Source organism: Megascapheus bottae, chromosome 1 (assembly GCF_031878675.1).
Source record: "Megascapheus bottae isolate mThoBot1 chromosome 1, mThoBot2.hap1, whole genome shotgun sequence".
Classification (NCBI taxonomy): Eukaryota; Metazoa; Chordata; class Mammalia; order Rodentia; family Geomyidae; genus Megascapheus; species Megascapheus bottae.
The window spans coordinates 12,391,003-12,412,981 of NC_143509.1; positions in this window are offsets into that span (position 1 = coordinate 12,391,003).

Below are 21,979 nucleotides of genomic sequence, written 5' to 3' on the forward strand. Positions count from 1 at the left end.
CCCTAACCATAACACCAAGAGTCCCTAATACTAACCCTCACTCTCACCCTAACCGTAACCCTCACTTCACCCTCACTCTCACGCTAACCCTGACCCTAACACTCACCCTCACCAAAAACCTCACCCTCACCTAAACCTAACCCTCACACTAACCCTCAGCCTCACCCTAATCCTCAGCCTCACACTCACACTCACCCTAACCCTAATCCTAACCCTAAACCTAACCCTGATCCTAACCCTCAACCTAACCCTAACACTCACCCTCACCCTAACCCTAACCCTAAACCTAACTCTAAACCAAACCTGAACGCTAACTTGAAATCTAACCCTAATTAATCCTAAAATGCACCCAAACCCTCATCCTAAACCTAAACCTAACCCTAACACTCACCTTCACCCTCAACTCCTCCTCGTACTCATCCTAACCCTCACTCACCCCCTAACCCTAAACCTAACACTCACCCTCACCCTAACCCACACCCTCACCCTAACCCTATCCATAACCCTCACTGTAACCTAACCCTAACCCTCACCCTAACCCTCACACAAACTCTCACCCTCACCCTAACCCTAAACCTATCCCTCACCCTACCCGTAATGCTAACTTTCAACCTAACCCTAAAACTAACCCTAACCGCAACCCTCACCCTAACCCTCACACTCACCCTAACCCTATCCCTAAACCTCACCCTAACCCTAAAACTAACCCTAACCCAAACCCTCAACCTAATCCTCACTCTCACCCTCACCCTCACCATAGCCATAACCCTAACACTAACACTAACACTAACACTCACCCTAAGCCTCACCCTAAAACTTACCACAACCCTAACCCTAACCCTCACACTAACCCTAACTGCACCCTAACCCTAACACTAACACTAATATTAAGTCTCATCCTAACCCTAACCCTAACCCTTACTCTAACCCTAACCCTAACCCTGACCCTAACCCTAACCCTAAGCCTACCCTTCACCCTCACCCTCACCCTAAACTTAAACCTAAACCTAACCCTAACCCTAACCCTAACCCAAACCATACATCTCACCCTAACCCTACCCCTAACCCTAACCCTAACCCTCACCCTAACCCTTACCCTAATCCTCATCCTAACCCTAAACCTAACCCTCACCCTAACCCTATCCATAACCCTCACCCTAACCCTCACCCTCACCCTCACTCTAACCCTATCCCTATCCCTAACCCTCACCCTAACCTTAACCCAAACCCTAAATCTCACCCTAACCCTACCCCTACCCCTACCCCTAACCCTCACCCTAACACTCACACTAATCCTTACCCTAACCCTCACACTCACACTCACCCTAAACCTAAACCTAACCCTCACCCTCACACTTACCCTAACCCTAACCCTCACCCTAACCCTAAAACTAACCCTAACCCTAATCATCACCCTAACCCTCACCCTCTCCCTAACCCTAAAACTCACCCTAACCCTAACACTCACCCTAACCCTAACCCTAACCCTCACCATAACCCTCACCCTAACCCTAACCCTATCCCTAACCCTCAACCTAACCCTCACCCTCACCCTCACCCTAACACTAAACCTAACCCTCACCCTCACCCAAATCCTATCCCTAACCCTCACCCTCTCCCTAACCCTAAAACTCACCCTAACCCTAACCCTCACCGTAACCCTAACACTAATCCTCACCCTCACCCTAACCCAAAACCTACCCCTAACCCTAAATCTCACTCTAACCCTCACCCTCATGCTAACCCTCACCCTAACCCTCAACGTAACTCTAAGCCTAATTCTAAAACTAACCCTAAAATTCACCCTAACCCTTACCATAACCCTCACCAAACCCTCACCTTAACCCTAACCCTCAACTTCACCTCACCCTAAACCTAACCCTAATCCTAACCCTAAATCTAGCCCTAGTCCTAACCCTATACATAACCCTTAACCTAACCATAATCCTAACCTTATCCCTCACCCTAACCGTAGTCCTAGCCCTACCTCTAAATATAAACATAACCCTAACGCTAATTCTAACTCTAACCCTAACCCTAAGGGTCCCTAATCCTAACCCTCACCCTCACCGGAACCGTACCCCTCACCCGCACTCTCACCCTAACCCTAACCCTAACACTCACCCTCACCGAAACCCTCACCCTCACCTAACCCTAACCCTCACTCCACAATAACCCTCACTCTCACCCTAACCCTCAGCCTCACCCTCACTCTAACCCTAACCCTAACCCTGACACTAACCCTCACCCTCACCCTAACCCTCACGCTCACAATCACCCTAACCCCAAACCTATCCCTAAACCTACCCTAAACCAAAACCGAACCCTAATTCTAACCCTAAACCTAATCCTCACCCAAACCCTAACCCTTATGCTAACCACAACCCTAACCCTAAACCTCACTCAAACCCTCACCTTAACCCTAAATCCAACCCTAACGTTCACCCTCAACCGCAACTCATCCTCATCCTCACCCTAACCCTCATTCTCACCATAACCCTCACCCTATCCCACACCCTAACCCTCACCCTAACTCTAACCCTAATCCAAAACTTAACCCTAACCCTAATCCAAATCCTAAACCTAGCCCTATCCCTAACCCTAAACATAACCCTAATGCTAACCCTAATCCTAACCGTAACCGTAAAGGTCCCTGAAGCTAAACCCTCAACCTAACCCTCACCCTCACCCTCACCCTAACCCTAACCCTAACCCCAGCCCTCACCCTAACCCTAAAACTAATCATAACCCTAAGCCTCACCCTAACCCTCACACTCACCCTCACCCTCACCCTAACTCTAACACTAAACCTCACCCTAACCCTAAAACTAACCCTAACTCTAACGGTCACCCTAACCTCACCCTAACCCTAATTCTAAACCTCACTCTAACCCTAATATTAACCCTAAACCTAACCCTCACCCTAACCCTCAACCTCACCCTAACCCTAACCCTAACACTAACACTAACACTAACATTCACCCTACCCTCACCTTCACCATAACCTTAAAACTAAACCTAACCCAAAACCTCAACCTAACCCTTAACCTAACCCTAACGCTAACCCTCACCCTAATACTAAACCTTAACCTAACCCTTGACCTCACCCTAAATCATACCCTTGCCCTACCTTAACCTTAACCCAAACGCTAAACCTCACCCTACACCTAACACTCACCCTAATCCTTACACAAACTCTCACCCTAACCCTAACCTTAACCCTAACCCTCAACGTAACCCTAAATCTAACCCTAACACTAACCCTCACCCAAACCCTCACCCTCACACTAACCCTGACCCTAAACCTCACCCTAACCCTAAAACTAACCCTCACCCTAACCCTTAACCTAAATCTAAAACTAACCCTAAACCTAACCCTCACCCTAACAGTCACCCTCACCCTAACACTAACACTATCACTCACCCTGTCCCTGACCATGAGCCTCAACCTAACATTAACCCTAACACTAACACTAACGCTCACCCTAAACCTCAACCTAACCCTTACCCTAACCCTAATCAAAACCCTTACTCTAACCCTAAACCTAATCCTAAAGCTCATCCTCACCCTAAACCGTACCCTAACCCTAACCCTAAACCTAATCCAAATCCTAAACCTCACCCTACCCAAACCCTAACCCTAACCCCAACCCTAAATCTAACCATATGACTAACCCTCACCCTAACCATAACCCTAACCCTAACCCTCACCCAAACCCTATCCCTAATCCTCACCCAAACCCTCACCATAACCTGAACCCTAACCCTTACCCTCAACCTCACCCTAACCCTAAAACTAACCCTAACAATAACTCTCACCCTAACCATAATCCTCACCCTAAACCTCACCCTAAATCTCACCCTAAACCTAACCCTAAACCTAACCCTCACCCTAACCCTAACCCTAACATTAACCCTAACTGTCACCCTTACACTCAGCCTCACGCTAGCCCAAATCCTAACCCTAACCCAACCATAATCCTAACCCTACCTAACCCTCACCCTCATCCTAACATTAAGCCTAACCCTAACTCTAACTCTACCCGTAACCCTAACCCTCATCCTCACACTAATCGTAAATTTAACCCTCACCCTAACACTCACCCTCACCCTCACCCTCACACTAACCCTCACCCTGAACCTAATACTAACCCTAACCCTCACCCTAAACCTAACCCTAACCCTAACCTGAACCCTAAACTTAACCCTAACCCTAACCCTCACCCTAACCCTAATCCTAACCCTCAACCGAAATTTAATCCTCACACTAAGCGTAAACCTAACCCTAACCGTCACCCTAACCCTAACGCTTACCCTAAATTTACCCTCACCCTCACCCTCACCCTAACACTAACCTGAACACTAAACTTAACCCTAACCCTAAATCAAACCCCAGCCCTAACCCTAACCCTACTGTAAACCCTAACCCTAACCCTAAACCAAAACCTAAACCTAATTCTAGGCTTAACACTAACCCTCACCCTCACCCTCACCCTAACCCTAACCCTAACCATCACCTTAACACTAACCCTAAACTTAAAACTAACCCTCACCCTAACCCTAAGCCTAACACTAACTCTAACCTTTACTTTTACGGTAACCCTCACCCTAACCCTCACCCTAACTGTAACCCTAACCATCACACTAACCCTCACCCTCACCCTCAACCTAAACAAAACCCTAACCTTAATAGTAACCCTAAACCTAACCCTAATCCTCAACCTAACCCTAACCCAAACCCTAACACTAACCCAAACACTAACCCTAACCCTAATATTAAACCTAACCTTCAACCTAACCCTAACCCTCAACCTAACCCTAACTCCAAACCTAACCCTAATGCTCACCCTCACCCTAACCCTCAACCTAACCCTTACCCTAACCCTAACCCTAATCCAGACCCTCAACCTCACCATAACCCTAAACATAACCATAACCCTCACCCTAACCCTAATCCTCACCCTACACTAACCCTCATACTCACCCTAAGCCTAATCCTAACCATCCCCCTAAACCTAAACCTAAACCTCACCCTAACCCTAACCCTCACCCTAACCCTCAATCTAGCCTCAATCCTAACCCCAACCCTAACCCTATCCCGAAACCAAACCCCAACCCTAACCCTCAATATAAACCTAACCCTAACCCTAACCCTAACGCAAACCCTAACCTTAACCCTAACCCTAAACGTAACCCTAAGGGTCCTTAACCCTAATCCTAACTTATCCCTAACCTTAAATGTAACCCTAACCCTAAAACTAACCCTCACCCTAACCCTAAACCTCAACCTCAACCTAAACCTAACCATAACCCTAACCCTCACCCTCACCCTCACCCTAAACCTAACTCTCAACGTCACCCTAAACCTAACCCTAACCCTAACCCATAACATAACCCTAACCATAACCCTAACCGTAACCCTCACCCTCACCCTAATGCTAACCCTCACCCTCACCCTCACCCTAACCCTAATGCTAACTAATAAACGTAACCCTAAACCTAACCCTAACCCTTACCCTAACCCTAATCCTAACCCAATACCTCACCCTGACCCTCATCCTAAACCTAATGCTAACCATCAACATAACCCTAACCCTAGCCCTCACAGTAACCCTCACATTCACACTAAGCCTAAACCTAACCCACACCCTCACCCTCACCCTCACCCTAACCATAACCCTAACCCTATCCCTAATCCAAAACCTAACCCTAACGCTAACCCTAAACCTAACCCTCACCCTCACCCTCACCCTATCCCTAACCATAACACTAACACTAACCCAAAACCTGAACCTAACCCTAAACCTAACACTCACCCTCACAGTAACCCTAACTCTCAACGTCTCCGTCACCCTAACCCAAACCCTCACCCTAATCCTAACCCTAACCCTAACTCTAACCCTGAACATAACCCGTATATCCTAACCGTAACCCTAACCATAACCCTAAGGGTCCCTAACCCTAACCCTAAATCTAACCCTAACCCTAACCCTAACGCTAACCCTAAGTTAACTCTAACCCTAACCATAAGTGTAGCTAACCCTAAACTTAACCCTAAACCTCACCCTAAAGAAAACCCTCACCCAAACCCTCACACTAACCCAAAGCTAACCTTCCCCTATACCTCACCCTAACACTAACCCTAACCCTCACCCTAACCCTGTTGCTAACCCAGACCCTAACACTAACCCTAACCCTATCCCTAACCTTAACACTCAACCGAATCCTAATCCTAACTCTACCCCTTATCCTTACCCTAACCTTCACCGTAACCTTCACCTTAACCCAAACCCTTACCATAACCATAACCCTAACCCTCACTCTCACCCTAAACCTAACCCTTACCCTAAACCTAAACCTAACCCTCAACCTCACCCTAACCCTTACCATAACTCTAACCCTAATACTAAATCAAACCTAAACCTGGCCTTAGCCCTAACCCTATACATAACCCTAACCCTAATCCTAAACCTAAAACTAATGCTAGTCCTAGCCTTAACCATAAACATAAACCTAAGCCTAACCCTAAACCTAACGCTACCATAACCATAACCGTAACCCTAACCCTAACGCTGTGTCCCTAACCCTAACCATGACCCTAATCCTAAACCGCACCACAACCCTCACCCTCATCCTAACCCTCAGCCCACCCTCACCCTAACCCTAACCTTCACCCTCACCCTCAACCTAAAACTAACCCTAACAGTAACACTAACAGTAACCCAAACCCGAAACCTAACCCTAACCCTAAGTATGACCATAACCCTCACACTTGCCCTCACCCTCACCCTAACCCTAACACTAAACCTCACCCTAACCAACCCTAACAGTCTCCCTAACCGTCACCCAAACCCTCACCCTCATCCTCACCCTACCCTAACCCTCACTGTAACCCTAACCCTAACCCTAACCCTCACCCTAACCCTCAGCCTCACCCTAACCCTAATCCTAACCCTAACTCTAAACCTAACCTTATCCCTAAAACTAACTTTAAAACTAACCCTCACCGTCACCCTCACCCTAACCCAAAACCTAAACTTAACTATAACCATCACCCTCACCCTAAACCTAACCATTACCCTAACCCTAACAATAACCCTAACCCTCACCCTCACCCTCACCCTAACCCTAACAATAACCCTCAACCTAAGCATGACCCTCACCCTAAACCTCACCCTAACCGTCACCCAAAAACCTCACCCTAAACCTAACCCTAAACCTAACCCTCACCCTAACCATAACCATAACTCTAACTCTCACCCTTACACTCAGCCTCTCCCTAACCCTAACTCTAACCATAAGCCAACCCTAACCCTAACCCTCACCCTCATCCTCACATTAAGCCTAACCCTAACTCTAACTCTAACCATATCCCTAACCCTCAACTTCACACTAACGGTAACCCTAACCCTCACCCTCAACCTCTCAACAACCCTCACCCTAAACCTAATACTAACCCTAACCCTCACCCTAAACCTAATACTAACCCTAACCCTCACCCTAACCCTAACCCTAAACCTTAACCTCACCCTAAGCCTAACCCTAAACCTAAACCAAACCGTAACCCTAACCCTAACCCTCACCCTAACCCTAATCCTAATCCTCACCTGAAACCTAATCCTCATGCTAACCGTAAACCTAACCCTAAATCTCACCCTAACACTAAGGCTTACCCTAACTTTACCCCTCACCCGCACCCTAACCCTAACCCTAACCTGAATCCTAAACTTAACCCTGACCCTAAACCAAACCCTAACGAAAACCCTGACCCTAGCCCTAAACCAAACCCTAACACTAAGCCTAAGCCTAACCATAACTCTCACCCTAAACCTAACTCTAACCCTAATCCTCACCTTAACACTAACTGTAAACTTAAAACTAACCCTCACCCTAACCCTAAGCCTAACCCTAACTCTAACCTTCACCCTTACGCTAACCCTCACCCTAAACCTCACCCTAAACCTAACCCTAACCCTCAACCTAATCCTCTCCCTTACCCTAACCCTAACCGTAACCCTAACCATCACCCTAATCTTCACCCTCATCCTCAACCTTACCAGAACCCTAACCCTAATTGTAACCCTAAACCTAACCCTCATCCTAATCCTAAACCTAAACCTAACCCTACGCTCAACCTAACTTTAACCCTAACCCTAACGCTAACCCAAATACTAACCCTAAACCTAATATTAAACCTAACCCTCAACCTAACCCTAACCCTCAACCTAACCCTAACTCCAAACCTAATCCTAATGCTCACCCTCACCCTTACCCTAACCCTCAACCTAACCCTTACCCTAATCCTAATCCTAACCCTAACCCAGACCCTCAACCTCACCATAACACTAACCATAATCATAACCCTCACCCTAACCCTAATCCTAACCCTAACCCTAACCCTCACACTCACCCTATCCCTAATTCTAACCCTCCCCCTACACCTAACCCTAAACCTCACCCTAACCCTAACCCTCACCCTAACCCTCACCCTCACCCTAACCTTAATCCTAACCCCAACCCTAACCCTATCCTGAACACAAACCCCAACCCTAACGCTCAACTTAAACCTAACCCTAACCCTAACCCTGACACTAAACCTAACCTTAACCATAACCCTAAACATAACCCTAAGGGTCCTTAACCCTAATCCTAACTTATCCCTAGCCTTAACTGTAACCCTAACCCTAGAACTAACCCTCACCCTAACCCTCAACCTAAACCTAACCCTAACCCTCACCCTCACCCTAAACCTAACCCTTACTCTAATCCTAAACCAAACCCTCACCCTCACCCTCACCCTCACCTTAACCCTAACTCTAACCCTGATCCTAATCCAACCCCTAAACCTAGCCCTAGCCCTAACTCTATACATAACCCTAACCCTAACCCTAATCATAATGCTAAAACTAACCCTAGTCCTAGAGCCAAACCTAACCATAAACCTAAACCTAACGCTAAACCTAACGCTAACCCTAACCTTATCCCTAACCATAACCATAACCCTACGTGTCCTTAACCCTAACCCAAACCCTATCCATGATCCTAACCCTAACCTTCACCCTAACCCTCACCCTAAAGCAACCCTAAACCTAACACTCACCCTCACCCTCAACATAACCCTAACCCTAACACTCACACTCACCCTAACCCTAACCCTAACTCTAACACTAAAACTAAAAGTAGCCCAAACTCTAAACCTTACCCTAACCCTAACCACAACCCTAACCCTCACCCTCACCCTAACCGTAACAATAACCCTCACCCTAACCATAACCCTCACCCTAACACTCACCCTAACCCTTATCCTAAACCTAACCCTAAACCTAACCCTCACCCTAACCTAACTCTAACATTAACCGTAACTCTCACCCTTACACTCAGTCTCACGCTAACCCAAATCCTAACCCTAACCCAAACCCTAACCCTAACCCAACCTAACCCTCACCCTCATCCTAACATTAAGCCTAACCCTAACACTAACTCTAACAAAAACCCGAACCCTCATCCTCATACTAACCTTAACCCTAACCCTCACCCTAACCCTCACCCTAACACTCACGCTCACACTAACCCTTACTCTAAACCTAATACTAACCCTAACCCTCACCCTAAACCAAACTCTAACCCTAAACCTAAACAAAACCGTAACCCTAACCCTAACCGTAACCCTAACCCGAAATCTCAACCGAAAACTAATCCTAACCCTCAACTGAAACCTAATCCTCACGCTAACCGTAAACCTAAGCCTAACCCTCATGCTAAAACCCTAACGCTTACCCTAACTTTACCCTCACCCTCACCCTCACCCTAAACCTATCCTGAACCCTAAACTTAACCGTAACCCAAAACCAAACACTAACCCTAACCCTAACGTAAACCCTAACCCTAACTCTAAACCAAACCCTAAACCTAAGCCTAAGCCTAACCATAACTCTCATCCTAACCCTAACCCTAACCCTAACCATCACCTTAACACTAACCCTAATCTTAAAACTAATCCTCACCCTAACCCTAAGCCTATCCCTAACTCTAACCTTCACCCCTACGCTAACCCTCACCCTAACCCTCACCCTAACCCTAACCATCACACTAACCCTCACCCTTACCCTCAACCTAACCCTCACCCTCACACTAACCCTCACCCTAAACCTAATACTAACCTTAACCCTCACCATAAACCTAACCCTAAACCTAAACCTAAACCTAACCCTAACCCTAAACCTAAACCAAACTGTAACCCTAACCCTGACCCTAACCCTAACCCTAACCCTCACCTGAAATCTAATCCTCACGCTAACCGTAAACCTAACCCTAACCCTAACGCTTATCCTAACTTTACCCCTCACCCTAACCCTAACCTGAACCCTAAACTTAACCCTAACCTTAACCAAACCCTAACCCTAACCCTAACCTTAACGTAAACCATAAACCAAATCCTAACCCTAAACCTAAGCCTAACCCTAACCCTCACCCTCACCCTAACCCTAAAACTAACCCTCACCTTAACACTAAACCTAAACGTAAAACTAACCCTAGCCCTAACCAAAGCCTAACCCTAACTCTAACCTTCACCCTTACACTAACCCTCACCCTAAACCTCACCCTAAACCTAACCCTAAACCTCAACCTAACCCTAACCCTAACCCTAACCGTAACCCTAACCATCACCCTAACCCTCACCCTCAGCCTCAACCTAACCAGAACCCTAACCATAATCGTAACCCTAAACCTAACCCTCATCGTAATCGTACCCCTAAACCTAACCTTAACCCTCAACCTAACCCTAACCCTAACCCTAAAGCTAACCCAAACACTAACCCGAACCCTAACATTAAACCTAACCCTCAACCTAACCCTAACCTTCAACCTAACCCTAACTCCAAACCTAAACCTAATGCTCACCCTCACCCTAACCCTAACCATCAACCTAACCCTTTCTCTAACCCTAAGCCTAACCCTAACCCAGACGTCAACCTCACCATAACCCTAACCCTAACCATAACCCTCACCCTAACCATTTTCCTAAGCCTAACCCTAACCCACACACTCACCCTAACCCTAATCCTAACCCTGCCCCTATACCTAACCCTAAACCTCACCCTAACCCTAACCCTCACCCTATCCCTCACCCTCACTCTAACCTTAATCCTAACCCCAACCCTAACCCTATCCTAAACCCACCCCAACCCTAACCCTCAATCTAAACCTAACCTTAACCCGAACCCTAACCCTAACGCTAACCCTAACCTTAACCCTAACCCTAAAGATAACCCTAAGGGTCCTTAACCCTAACCCTAACTTATCCCTAACCTTAACTGTAACCCTAACCCTAAAACTAACCCTCACCCTAACCCTCAACCTAACCCTAACAATAACCCTAACCCTCACCCACACCCTAAACCTAACCCTCAACATCACCCTAACCCTAACCCTATCCCTATCCCTAAGACTAACCCAAAACTTAACCCTAACCATAACTCTAAACCTAAACCTTACCCCCACCCTAACGCTAACCCTCACCCTCACCCTCACCCTCACCCTCACCCTAATCCTAATGCTAACTAATAAACCTCACCCTAACCATAACCCTTATCCTAACCCTAACCCTAAACTTAACCCAATCCCTCACCCGGACCCTCAACCTAAACCTAACCCTAACCCTAACCGTCAACCTAACCCTAACCCTAATCTTCACACTAACCCTCACATTCACTCTAACCCTAAACCTAACCCACACCCTCACTCTCACCCTCACCGTAACCCTAACCTATCCCTAATCCAAACCCTAACCCTAACGCTAACCCTAAACCTAAACTTCACTATCACCCTCACCCTAAACTTTACCCTCACCCTCACCCTATCCCTAACCCTAACCCTAACACTAACCCAAAACCTGAACCTAACCCTAAACCAAAAACTCACAATCACAGTAACTCTAACACTCTCAGTCACTGCCGCCCTAACCCAAACCCTCACCCTAACCCTAACCCTAACCCTGACTCTAACCCTGAACATAACCCCTATCTCCTAACCCTAACCCTAACCATAACCCTAAGGGTCCCTAACCCTAAACCTAATCCTAATCCTAACCCAAACCCTAACCCTAGTCCTAGCCACAACGCTAAACATAAATCCAACCCTAACCCTAACCATAACACTACCTCTGAGTTAACCCTAACCTTAACCCTAAGTGTAGCTAACCCTAATCCTAACCCTAACCGTTTCCCTCAGGATAACCCTCACCCAAACCCTCACACTAACCCCAAACCTAACCTTCCCCTAAACCTCATCCTAACCCTAACCCTCACCCTAACCCTATCCCTAACCCAGACCCTAACCCTCACCCTAACCCTATCCCTAACCTTAACTCTCACCCTAATCCTAACCCTAACTCTAACCATAACCCTCACCCTAACTGTCACCATAACCTTCACCCTAAGCCAAACCCTAACCCTAACCATGACCCTAACCCTCACCATCAACCTAAGCCGAACCCTTACCCTAAACCTAAACCTAACCCTCACCCTCACCCTAACCCTATGCATAACTCTAACCCTACTACTAGATCAAATCCTAAACCTGGCCTTAGCCCTAACCCTATACATAACCCTAACCCCAATCCTAAACATAAATCTAAATCTAACCCTTGTCCTAGCCTTAACCCTAACCATAAACCTAAACCTAACTGTAAACCTAACGCTAACCATAACCGTAACATTAACCCTAACGCTAAGCATATCTAACCCTAACCCTTACCCTAACCATGACACTAACCCTAACCATAACCCCAACCCTACCCTCACCCTAACCCTCACCCTCACCCTAACATTAACCCTCACCCTAAAAGTAACCATAACACTAACATTAACACTGACCCAAACCGAAACCTAACCCTAACCCTAACCATAACACTAACCCTAAACCTTGCCCACACACCCACCGTAACCCTAACGCTAACCCTAACCCTCACCCTAACCCTAAGCCTCACCGTAACCCTCACCCTAACCCTCACCCTCAACCTAACCCTACCCTAACCCTCAACCTCACCCTAACCCTAACCCTCAGCCTCAGCCTCACCCTAACCCTATTCCTAACCCTAACTCTAAACCTAACCCTAACCCTAACCCTAAAACTAACTTTTAACCTAACCCTCACAGTAACCCTCACCCTAACCCAAAATAAAACCTAACCCTACCCTAAACCTCACCCTCACCCTCACCCTAAACCTAACCCTTAACCTAATCCTAAACCTAAACCTCACCCTCAACCTCACCCTAACCCTAAGCCTAACCCTAATCCTAATCCAACCCCTAAACCTAGCCCTAGCCCTAACTCTATACATAACCCTAACCCTAACCCTAATCATAATCCTAAAACTAACCCTAGTCCTAGAGCCAACCCTAACCATGAACCTAAACCTAACGCTAAACCTAACGCTAACCCTAACCTTATCCCTAACCATAACCATAACCATAAGTATCCTTAACCCTAACCCAAACCCTATCCATGACCCTAACCCTAACCCTCACCCTAACCCTCACCCTAAACTAACCCTAAACCTAACACTCCCCCTCACTTTCCCCTAACCTAAACACTCACACTCACACTTACCCTAACCCTAACCCTAAGACTAACACTAAAAAAACCCACACCCTAAACCTTACCCTAACCCTAACCATAACCTTAAACCTCACCCTCACCCTTACCCTAACCCTAACAATAAACCTCACCCTAAAAATAACCCTCACCCTAACCCTCACCCTAAATCTCACCCTAAACCTAACACTAAACTTCACCCTCACACTAACCCTCACCCTAACCCTAACTCTCACCCTCACACTCAGCCTCACCCTAACCCTAATCCTAACCATAACCCAAACCTTAACCCCAACCCTCACCTAAACTTCAACTCTCTTCCTCACACTAAGCCTAAACCTAACTCTAACTCTAACCATAACCCTAACCCTCATCCTCACACTAACCATAACCCTAACCCTCACCCTAGCCCTCACCCTCACCCTAACACTAACCCTCACCCTAACCCAAACCCTAACCCTTAACCTAACCCTAACACGAACTCTCACCCTCACCTGTATCCTAACCCTAACCCTAAACCTAATCCAACCCCTAACCCTAACCCTAACCCTAACCTTCACCATAATCCTTACCCTAACCCAAACCCTAAACCTAACCCTCACCCTCCCCCTAACCCTAACCCTAACCCTCACGCTAAACCTAACCGTAAACCTAACATTAATCCTAACTCTCACCTTCACCCTCACCCTAATCCTAAACGTAACCCTCACCCTAACCCTCACGATAAACTTCACCCTAACCCTCATCCTCACCCTCACCCTCTCCCTAACCCTAAATCTAACACTTACCCTCATCCCCACCCTAACCTCACTCTCACCCTCACCCTAACTCTAACCATCACAAACCCAATAACCCTAACCCTTACCCTCATGCACACCCTAACCCTTACCCTAACCATAACCTTAACCCTAACTCTAAACCTCATTCTAACCCGAACCCTAACTGACACCCTTACACTCACGCTCACCCTCACGCTAACTCTAACCCTCACCGTCAACATCACCCTAACACTAACCCTCACCCTCACACTAACCCTATCCCTAGGCCTAACACTAACACTAACCTAAACACTAACCCTTACCATAACCATAACCCAAACCCTCACCCTCACCCTCACCCTAACCTAACTCTCACACTCACCCTAAACCTAACCCTAACACTAACACTAACTCAAACCCTAACCCTAACCATAACCATAACCCAAAGCCTCACCCTCACTCACCCTCACCATACCCTAAAACTAAACCTCACCCTAACCCTGAATCTCACCCCAAAACTCACCCTAACCCTCACCAGAACCCTGACCCTAACCCTAACCCTCACCCTAACCCTTACACTAACCCCAAACCTAAGCTTCCCCTAAACCTCACCCTAACCCTAACCCTCACCCTAAACCTATCCCTAACCCAGACCCTAACCCTAACCCGAACCCCATCCCTATCCCTAACCTTAACCCACACCCTAATCCTAACCCTAACTCTAACCCTAAACCTTACCCTGACCATCACCATAACCTTTACCCTAACCCAAACCCTAACCCTAACCCTAACCCTAACCCTCACCCTAAACCTAACCCTTACCCTAAACCTAAATCTAACCCTCAACCTCACCCTAACCCTAACCATAACTCTAACCCTAATACTAAATTAAACCCTAAACCTGGCCTTAGCCCTAACCCTATACATAACCCAACCATAATCCTAAACCTAAAACTAACCTTAGTAATAGCCTTAACCATAACCATATACCTATACCTAACCCTAAACCTAAAGCTAACCCTAACCATAACCCTAACCCTAACCCTAACCCTAACGCTGTGTCCTTAACCCTAACGATGACGCTAACCCTAACCCTCACCCCAACCCTCACCCTCACCCTAACCCTCACCCACCCTCACCCTAACCCTAAAGTTCACCCTCAACCTAAAACTAACCCTAAGAGTAACACTAACACTAACCCAAACCCTGAAACCTAACCCTAACCCTAAGCATAACCATAACCCTCACCCTTTCCCTCACCCTCACCCTAACACTAAACCTCACCCTAACCCTAACCCTCACCCTAACCCACACCCTAACCCTCACCCTCACCCTAACCCTACCCTAACCCTCACCGTAACCCTACCCCTAACCCTAACCCTCAGCCTCACCCTAACCCTAATCCTAACCCTAACTCTAAACCTAACCCTAAACCTAAACCTAACTTTAAACCTAACCCTCACTGTAACCCTCACCCTAACCCAAAATCTAAACCTAACCCTAACTCTAACTCTCAACCTAACCCTCACCCTAATTCTAACCCTAACCCTAAACCTAACCGTAACACTTTCCCTAAACCTCACGCTAACCCTAACCCTAACCCTAACCTTAAATCTCACCCTAAACCTAACCCTAACCCTAACCCTAATCCTAAACCTAACCCTAATTCTAAACCAATCCTTAACCCTAACCCTAAAACAAACCCTGACCCAAAACTTAACGCAAACCCAAACTCTAACCTTAAACCTCAACCTAATCCTAACCCTAACCCTCACCCTAACCCTAACCCTCTAACTAACCCAAACCCTAAACCTAACCTTCACCCAAAAACTCACCCTAACCTTAACCATCACCCTAATGCATACCCTAAATCTAACCCTCAACCACACCCTAACCCTCACCCTAATCCTAAAACTCACCCTAACCCTAACCCGCACCATAACCCTCAACCTCACTCTAATCCTAACCCTAACCCTAACTTTCACCCTAACCCTAAACCTAACCCTAACCCTAATCTTCTCCCTCACGCTCACCCCAAGCCTAAAACTAACCCTAACCCAAAATCCAACCCTAACCCTAACCCTAACCCCCACCTCATCCTAACACTCACCCTCATTCTAACCCTTATCCTAACATTAAACTTAACACTCACCCTAACCCTCACCCTCACCCTTACACTAACCCTAACCCTAAGCCTAACCCTAATACTAAGACTAACGGTAACACTAACCCTAACCCTTACTATTAACCTAACTGTAAATCTAAACTTAACCCTCACACTCATCTCACCCTAACCCTAACCCTAACCCTAAACCAAACCCTAACCCTAACATTAACACTAAACCAAACCCTAATTCTAACTATAACCTTAACCCTAACTCTATCCCTAACCCTTACCAAACCCTAACGGTCAAACTCACCCACACCCTAACCCTAACCCTAACCCTCGAGCTAACCCTCACCCTCACCCTAACATTCACCCTAACCCTCATCCTCACCCTGACCCTAAACCTAAGCCTAACCCTTACCCTCATCCTCACCCTAAGCCTCACTCTCACCCTCACCCTAACTCTATGCTCACCCTAAACCTCACCCTAACCCTAACCCTAACTCTCATCCTTACCCTCATCCTCACCCTAACCCTCACACTCACCCTCACCCTAGTTCTAACCCTCACCCTAACCCTAACAATAACCCTCACGCTCACCTTCACCCAAACACTAACCCTCACCCTCATCCTAACCCTATCCCTAACCTTAACACTAACAATAACCTAAAACCTAACCCTAACCCTAACCCTAACCATCACCTCACGCTAACCTTAACCATTAGCATTACCCTAAACCTAACCCTAACCCTACCACTAACACTAACCCAAACCCTAACCATAACCATAACCCTATCTCTAACCATAAGCATAACCCTAACCCTCACCCAACCCTAACACTAAACCTCACTCTAACCCTAACCCTCACCCAAACCCTCACCCCAACCTTGACCCTAACCCTCACCCTCACTCTTACCCAACCCTAACCCTCAGCCTCACCCTAACCCTAACCCTAACTCTAACCGTAACCCTAACCTCACCCTCACCATAATCCTACAGGTAACCCTAACCCTCACAGTAACCCTAACCCTAACCCTAACCCTAACTTTAACCTAACCCTTACCCTAAACCTAACCCTAACCCTAAAACTAACCTTAACCATAGCCCTCACCGTATCCCTCACCCTAAACCAAACCCGAACCCTATCCCTAACCCTAACCATAAGACTCACTCTCACCCTCACCCTAAACCTAATCCTTACCCGAACCCTATACCTAACACTCACGCTCACCCTAACCCTAACCCTAACCCTAATCCTAAACTTAAACCTAATCCTAGCCCTAGAGCTAACCCTAACCAAAAACCTAAATCTAACACTAAACCTAACGCTAACCCAAACCCTAACCCTAACTGTAACCCTAACACTAAGTGTCCCTAACACTCACCCTCAAGCTCACCCTAACCCTCACCCTAACCCTCAACCTAAATCTAACCCTAACACTAACCTTCAACCTAACCCTAACCATAACCCTAACCCTAACCCTAACACTAACCCTCAGACTTACCCTAACCGTAAACCTAACGCTAACCTAAACCCTTACTCTGTCACCTAACCCTCACCTTAACCCTCACCCTAACAGTAACCCTAAGGATAACTCTACCCGTAACCCTAATCCTCGTCCTCACCCTCACCCTAACCCTAACCCTCACACTCATGCAAAACCTAACCTTTCCTTAACCCTAACCCTAACCTTAAGCCTCACCCTAACCCTAACCAGAAACCGAACCCTAACCCTCACCTTAACCCTAACCCTAAATGACACCCTCACACTCACTCTCATCGTAACCCAAACTAGAACACTAAGCCAACTCCTCACACTAAGCCTAACCTTAACATAAAGCCTAACCCTAACCCTAACCCTAACCATCACCCTCACACTCACCCTCATCCGAACACTAACCCTCACCCTGACCCTATCCCTAACGCTAACAATAACACTAACCTAAACCCTAACCCTAACCATTACCCTATCCCTAACCCTCACCCTAACCTAACCCTCACCTCACCCTAAACCTAAACGTAATACTAGTCCTCACACTAAACCTAACCCTAACCCTTACCCTAAATGTAACCCTAAACCTAACCCTCATCCTAACCCTAAACCTAACCCTCACCCTAACGCTCACCCTCATCCTCACCCTAACACTCAAACCTACCCTCACACTAAATCTGCCCCTAACCCTCACCCTAAACCTCACCCTCACCCTAACCCTCACCCTAACCCTCACCCTCACACTAACCATCACCCTAACCCAAACCCTACACCTAACCCTAACTCTCACCCTCAACCTAAACCTAACAACACCCTCACACCCGCACCCAAACCCATATCCTAACCGAAATCCTCACCCTAACCCAAAACAGAACCCTAACCCTAACCCAAACTCTAACCCTAATCCTAACCCTAACCCTCACTCTCTCCTCACACTACCCTAAATCTAACCCTCACCCTAACCCTATCCCTAACCCTAACACTAACACTAAGCCTAAACCAAACCCTAACCCTAACCCTTACCATAACCCTAAACCTAACCCTCATCCTCACCCTAACACTCACCTTCACCCTCAAAATAACCCTAACCCTAACACTAAAACTCACCCTAAACCTAAACCTCCCCCTCCCCCAACCCTAAACCTAACCCTCAAATTAACACTAACCCTAACCTTAAAACTAACCCTCACCCTAACCATAAACTTCACCCTTACGCTATACCTCACCCTAAACCTCACCCTAACCCTAACCCTAAATCTCATCCTAACCCTCACCCTAACCCTAACCCTAACCGTAACCCTAACCATCATCCTAACCCTCACCCTAACCCTCAACCTAACCGTAGCCCTACCCTCATCGTAACCCTAAACCTAACCCTCATCCTAACCCTAAACCTAAACCTAAACCTAACCCACATCTTAACCCTAACCCTCACCCTAAACCTAACCCTAATGCTAACCAAAACACTAACCTAACCCTAATACTAAACCTAACCCTCAACTTAACCCTAACCCTCAACCTAACCCTAACCCCAATGCTAACCCTAAACCTCACCCTAACCCTCACCCTAAACGTCACCCTCAACCTAACCCTAACCATCACCCTAATCCTAACCCTAACCCAGAACCTCACCCTCACCCACACCCTAACCATAACCCTCAACCTAATCCTAACCCAAACCTTAACCATAATCCTAACCTTAGCCCTCACCCTAAACCTACCAACTCTCACCCTAACCCTAAGCCTCACCCTCACCCTAACCCTAAACCTAAACCTAACCCTAACTCTAACCCAGACCCTCACCCTCACCCTAACCCTAACCATAACCCTCAACCTAACTTTTACCCAAATCTTAACCCTAACCCTAGCCCTCACCCTAAACTTATCAACTCTCACCCTAACCCTAACCCTCACCCTAAACCTAACCCTAACCCTATCCCCAACGCTCACCCTAACACTTATACTAACCCTAACCAACACCCTAAACCTCACTGTAACCCTAACTCTCACCTTATTCCTAACAATAACCATAACCCTAACACTAACCCAAACAGTAATCCTAACCCTAACCCTAATACTCATGTCACCCTCACACTAACCCTCACCCTAACCCTAACTCTAAACATAACCCAAATCCTAACCCTAACCCTAACCCTCACCCTCACCCAAACCCTCACTCTAACCCTAAACCTAACCCTAATCATAAACCTCACAGTCACCATAACCCTAATCCTAACCCTCAACCTCACCCTAAACCTAAACCTAACGCTCACTCTAACCCTAACCCTAACCCTCACCCTAAACCTCACCCTCATTCTAACCTTAATCCTAACCCCAACCCTAACCCTAACCTAAATCAAACCCCAACCCTAACCCTAACCCGAAACCTACCCCTAACCCTAACCCTAATCCTAACGCTAACCCTAACCTTAACCCTAACCCTGAACATAAATCTAAGGGCCCCTAACCCTAACCGGAACCGTATCCCTAACCTTAACTCTAAGCCTAACCCTAAAACTAACCCTCACCCTAACCTTATAACTAACACACACCCTCACCCTAACCATAACCCTAACCCTAACCCAAATTCTAACACTAGTGCTAACACTAAACCTAACCCTCACCATCACCCTGACCCTTAGCCTCAACCTCACCCTTGCCCTAACCATAACACTAACACTAAACTAACCCAAAACTTAAATCTAACCCTAACACTAACCCTCACCCTCACACTAACCCTAACCCTCAACCTCACCATCACCCTAAACTTAAACCTCAAACTAACCGTAACCCTAACCCTAACTCTAACCCTAAACATAACCCCATCTCCTAACCCTAACCCTAACCATAACCCTAAAGTTCCCTAAACCTAAACCTAATCCTAACCCAAAACCTAACCCTAACCCTACTCCCAGCCCCAAACCTAAACATAAACCTAATCCTAACCCTAACCCTAACGCTAACTCTAAATTAACCCTAACCCTCACCCTAACCTAAGTGTAGCTACCCTAACCCTAACCCTCAACCTCTCCATAACACTCACCCAATCCTTCACAATAACCCCAACCGAACCCTCCCCTAAACCTCATCCTGACCTTAACACTAATCCTGACCCTAACCTTAACCCGGACCATAAACCTCACCTTAAGCCTATCCCTAAGCCTAACCCTCACCCTAAACTTAACCTTAACCATAACCCTCACCCTAACTCTCACACTCAACCTCACCCTCACCCTAACGCTCATTCTAAACCTTCACCCTCACCCTAAACCTCGCTCTCATCCTCACCCTAACCCTAAGCCTAACATCACCCTAACCCTTACCCTAAACCTAACCCCCACCTTAACCCTAACCCTAACCCTAATCCTAACACTCAACCTAACCCTAACTCTAACCCTCTCTCTCACCCTCACCCTAACCCTCACTCTCACCCTCACCCTAATCCTAACCCTCACCCTGAATCTCACCCAAACCCTAACTCTCACCCTAACCCCCACGCTAACCCTAAACCTCACCCTAACCCTCTCCCTCACCTTAACCCTCACCCTAACACACACCCTCATCCTCACTCTTAACCTCACTCTCACCCTCACCCTAACCCTAATCCTAATCCTAACACTAACCCTAACCCTAAACCTCACCCTCACCCTAACCATAAACCTGATGCTAACCATAATCGTAACCCTAACCCTAACACTTATCCTAACACTAACCCTAATCCTAACCCTCACTCTAATCCTCACTCTCACCTTAACCCTAACACTAAACCGAACTCAAACCTTAATCCTAAACGTAACCCTAAACCTCACACTAACCCTAACACTCACCCTAACACTAACCCAACCCACGCTAATACTAATCCTAACCCTCACCCTAATCCTCACACTAACCCTAAACCTCACTCAAACACTAACTATAACCCTAACCCTCACCCTAACTATCACCCTCACCCTAACCCTAACCCAGACGATCACCCTCACCCTAACCCTAACCTAACCATAAGGCTAAACATAACCCTAACCCAA